Source organism: Propithecus coquereli, unplaced genomic scaffold (genome assembly GCF_000956105.1).
Source record: "Propithecus coquereli isolate 6110/MARCELLA unplaced genomic scaffold, Pcoq_1.0 Scaffold107, whole genome shotgun sequence".
In the NCBI taxonomy this organism is placed as follows: domain Eukaryota; kingdom Metazoa; phylum Chordata; class Mammalia; order Primates; family Indriidae; genus Propithecus; species Propithecus coquereli.
In genome coordinates, this window is record NW_012134636.1 from 2317922 (window position 1) to 2323072 (window position 5151).

At 58.6% G+C, this 5151-nt stretch overlaps 1 pseudogene; it reads right to left on the bottom strand.

Annotated features, from left to right (window-relative positions):
- The window catches only part of LOC105812195, a 10301-nt pseudogene extending 5385 nt beyond the window's left edge, over window positions 1-4916 (bottom strand).
- Window positions 4917-5151: the final 235 nt, after the last annotated feature.

Here is a 5151-nt window from a genome sequence, read left to right on the forward strand (position 1 = left end):
CCAGTCCCCAGAGTCCAGGGTTCCTGACCCTGTCTCCCTGGCCTTTCTGTCCTGTTCAGAACAGAGAGAAAGAATGAGCCAGAGTTGAGCTTCCAGGGCCGACCTCCCAGTGGGGGGCGGGGTCAGCTGTACCTAGAGGAAGCGGCTTTGCAGAGAATCTTTGCTCCCCGGGCATCACCCAGAAAATTAGTGCATGCATTTAACTCAGTATTTACAAGGCCGCAGAAAGCTGTGCCTGCGCGTCCCCCTGCGCACGAGCTGCTGCTCTCACCCAGGGCCCCCGCCTACAGCGGCACGCCAGATGGGCCACCACCAATTTATGCTCCGCTCAGGCAGTCAGATGGAGAGGGCCCTCGCGCGTCCCGCGCCCGAGCTAATCCGGCCCCGCGTGGGCAGGAGCCTCGCTCATCAAGATGCCCAGAGTGCGAAGCCCCTCTCCTCCCCCGAGTGGGAGGGAGGGGGGCGGAGAGGAGGGGAGGACGAGGCTGCCCAGGAGAGGAGGAGGGAAATAGGAAAAACTGTGGAAAGGGCAGAAAAGAGAGATTTAAATTCCTGACAACCTAGGTTTGGAGGGCCACCCGGTCTGTCAGGGCACGGGCCCTTGGTGCAAACCCAGCACACCGATCCGCGAGGCCCGCTCGTGGGGTCCCCAAAGGCCCCGGCCCCCAGCGAGCCCCGAGCCAGCCTGGAACCAAGAACAGGGCGGCATGCCGGGGCGGAGGTCCCTCCCTGCAGGCGCGCGCACCTCGGAGAGCCCCAGGCGCTGGCTTAGCTCCTCGCGCCCGAAGGCGTCGGGGAAGTGCGTCTCGTCCGAGAGCCGAGAGCCGTTCTAGCTCGCTGAGCTGCTCCAGCGTGAAGTTGGTTCGGCTCGGCCACTGCTTCAACTTGGTCTGCCGGTCCTCGTCCTCCGACTTCACGCCCTCCCGCTTCTCCTTGCATTCCTAAATGCCTGTCGAGGACAAAGGGCTGAGGCCTGGAGTCGCTTGGCCAGCGCTCCCCGAGTCCCTCCGCCCGCCCCTGCCTCCCACGGCCCACGGGGCCCGCGCGCAGGCGAGGTCGCCCGCGGTGGGTGTTTTTGCGTGACGTGGTGAAAACCTAAGTGTCTACACACGCTGGAAGGGGGCCTCCAAAACAAATGCACCCTGATGAAAGGCCTGTGTCAAGTCGATAAAGCAAACTAGAGAACACATGCTTTTTGGGTAATAACCTGGGCTTTGCTGGCGCGGTGTTTCTTGGCCTAATCTCCGAATAGTTTCCTCAATTATGAACTTCGCGTCTGTTGACACAGCCTAACCTTCTTTTTTCTTTTTTTTAAAGGAGAGAGGGGTGTTAAATATTTTTAAGTCAAAGCAGCTTGGGAAGAATTGCCCGAGTGTCGGGTCCTCAGGCAGGGAAGGGTGCCAGGCCGGGTCTGGGCAGGCTGGGGTCCAGGCCCACGGAGAGCTGCTACCCACGGCTGCAGGCAAGGAGACAGGGCCCCTCCAGCCGGTTCGGTGCCTCCTTCCGGGATGTAGTGGAGCCAGGGGTGCAGCCCGGACCCCCCAAGCAGAGCCACATCTGAATTCACACCACTGCACCTGGAGGTCAATGGTGAGCAGGGAAGTCCCGGGACTTTGTTCTTTGTCGCGCTCTCACTCTCTGGCTCTCTCTCTCTCTCTTCCCCAGACACACACCAGGATGCCAAGAATGGCACTTTCTGATGTCCAAGGACTACGAGTGCATTGGTCTTCGTTGGGGGAGAGGGTAGGAGGCCCAGGCACTAGGCAACAAACAAGGTCAGCATTCGAGTGACTCTAACTCCAAACCTTCTCCCTCCCAATTTCAGACATGCAGCCCCTCTCCAAGCTCAGGGATTTAAAATAAAAGCTGCTCCTCCAACACGCCTGTGTTTTCCTCCTCTGTGCTCTTTCTCCCAGATCGCAGGGCCTGCTGTGCACAGGCGAACAAGGCCCCCGTGCCCTAATTAGATCTCCCCTGGTGACAAGGGTAAGATCCTGGCATTCAGTGTCTACCCTAAAGAGCTCAGCTCTGAAATGGGCTCAGAGCCACACACAAGGCCCCTGAGAAGTCCCTGCAGCCCAGAAACGTACAAAGGTAGCAAAACCCAGAGCGTCTATAGACAAAGGAGAAAATTCTGGTGTCCTCCCCTCCCTCACCAGGGTCCCGGCCTGGACAGCAGTAGCCAAGTCTCTCATCTTCCTAAAGGCCTTCCGGTTAAGGCTTGTGAGGGCTGAGCACTTATCCTCAACATGGGCTTGAAATCTCCTTTCACCTCCTAAAGGGACTGTGTTTCCAAGAACACCCTCTTTCTCTCAACAGTAAATCCCTTCCTAGCGGTGGCCCTCACTCTTCCTTCCTCCTTCATTTCTCCAAGTTTGAGCCCCAGGCATGGAGCCCAGCTGAGAAGCTGGCCTTCTAAATCCTTAAGAGCCCAGGGCAGGCTTTGCAAAATCCGGGGGCTCCCAGGCTGGCCTGGTTCACTTAGCGGGGACACTGTTCCCAGGAACTCCTGGTTTCTACGGGAGCCCAAAGGTCTCCCAAACCTGTGTTTTACTTCTATCTGGCAAATGTCACCCTGACGTTGAGCCCTCGCAGGGTCTCTCAACACCCAGCCAAGGGGGAAAGTGCAGCTGGGGTCTGTCTATGCTGTCCTGCTGCAGCCCTTGTTCTGAACCCCACTCTTAATTCTCCTCTCACTCTGAAAAGGCTTTGAGGACACTTTTCTCTCTTCTTGATGGTTGCTTTCCGGGATCCACTGGCAGGGTGGAGAGCAGGCAGTGGGGAGGAAGGGCTCCGCCTCCAGGAAGGACAGTCCTTGCGCCCTGTAAACCCCTTAAGTTAATTGTAGGCCTTAAGGAGCGCCCAGCCGGCTGCCTTGTCTCCACTGAAGCAAACTCTCTTTGTATGAATTATAGAGCCAGGTGCGTGAAGCAGCGTGCAGGGGCGAACCTCAGGGAAGGCAGGCCGGGCCCTTGCTGCCTGGGCTGTCAACAACTTGGGGTTATTTGTAACCCTCTGCCAGAGCTCTGCTTCCACAAGGTCGAAGCCTCGGGAAGCTGTCTGCCTCAACCCCACGGCTCTAAGGCCATGCCACCGACAGTGTTGCACCCAGAAAAGCATGAAGCCAGGTCTTGGGGAGTTCCTCCTGACACCCCAACTCTGACCGTCATCCAGAGCGGACCAGAAAGCACAACCACAAGCTTCCATATTTCTTCTCTTTCTAAAGAAAAAAGCACATTAAGAGCCCTCTCAAACTGCGCCCCTGAGAAATCGAACCCACTTCATTCCGATTTACCACTACCAGTCTCTCTGTGCAGTCAGTCTGGGCAGGCGGAAAGAAATGGCCTCCCACAGGAGGAGCCTGCTCTGCCTATGTGGGGGGGTGGAGGGGAGAGGAGGGTCCGAGTGAAGGCCCCTGAGCTCTCAGCTGAATCTGCCAGGACCCCCAGGAAGGATTGAGACTGCCAGCCCTCAGGCGGTGGGAAGGGGTGGGCGAGGGGATGGGGCACCGGCTTTCAGTGGGACTCCCAGCCCACCCCTTCTCACTCCAGCACCCAGGGCCTGGGATTGCACTCCAAAACGCAGACCGCCCCCTGTCCCAGGTAGCACCCCGACACTGGGCTCCAGACAGGGAGGAGGGAGACACTCCTCCAGCGCACCAAGCAAAGCGCACTGAGCAACTGCCCTACGGTCTGGGTCTCTGGCCACCAGTGCAGGATGCAGCAAGACCTGGCCTCTCTCAGCCCGAGCAGCCCATCCTGGAGACCGGCAGAGACCTCTCCTCTCTTTCTCTTTTCTTTTTTTCTTTTTTGATCTTTTTAAATTTAAAAAGGGAGAAAAACAATAAAAGACAAATCCTAGGAAATCAGGTGGAAAAATCTACATTACAGCAAAATGTGAAGGTAGCAAATTGCAACAGGATGGAGGGTGGGGAGTTACACAACCCACCAGGCAGGGGAGGGGTCACCCAGGTGCCCCTAGGCTCCCTTAGCAGAGACAAGGGTGAGGGGAGGCTGGAAGCTACCCCTGGGCCATCATGGCCTCACACACACACACACACACACACACACACACACACACACACATACACACACACACACATACACACACACACACACACACACACACACACACACACACACACACACACACATACACACACACACACATACACACACACATACACACACACACTCACCATACACCCACAGGTCCTTTCTCTTTCCCTTGCCCTCCCCTCCTTCCCTCCTACCCCAAGGCCAGGCCCTCACCAGCCCCCTCCGCAAACCAGCTGTCAGGAAAGGGACCAGAAACAGCTACTCAGAGGGGTCAGTGATTAATAAGGTGCTACTTTTGTTTTTAGCTGGGAGCAAAGCCTCAACAGAGATAAACGGAGCTGTGACAGTGGCCGCAGGCAGCGGCACTTGGCCAGAGCAGGGTTCTGAGGCAGGGAGGACACCCAGGCCCGAGTGAAGGCCCCTCTGCCTGCGGCTGCTCCAGGGCAAGCTCCGGTGTGGGTGACATGGATGGCAGGGCTGGGCCAGCTCCAGCTGGGTCTGGGACTGCACAAGTCTGGGGCATCCCTGTCACCATCCCTGTCTGCTCCTGCTCCCCGCTCCATTCCTCAGGTGGTCAGTCTCCAACCCACCTGACACACGGCTCCCATCCTGTACTTGTGCGTGTGCGCGAGCTGGTGCGCGACACTCCAGGCCTGCATCTCCTCCTCAGGTCTGCAACATCCAGCCTCCCCCCGGTCCCTACCAGGATCCACCCATCTGCCCATATCTGTCCCCCCAGCAGGCTTTGCGCATGCTGCTCCTCAGCCAGTAGCACCCTCACCTTGGCTGGCCAGTGGCCCTCTGGCTCCCCAGCCCGGCCCTTCCCTCGCTGGGGGCCTCACAGGGCCCAGGACGCATGGTGCACTTGCCGGATGAATGGGTGACCCGCTGCTCCACTGACAGGGACGCAAGGGGACAGCCTGGCAGGAGCTGCTAGCGTGGGCACAGGGGCAGCGGCTCTGGAGGATTCGAGGTGGGGGCACTCCGGGCTGAGGAGCACCCCCTGCACCTGCTCAAACCCTCCCACCTCCTCTGCGACTGCCCCTCTGAGCCGCCACCTCGTCACAGGCACAAGCACTGGCGTTCTTCACGC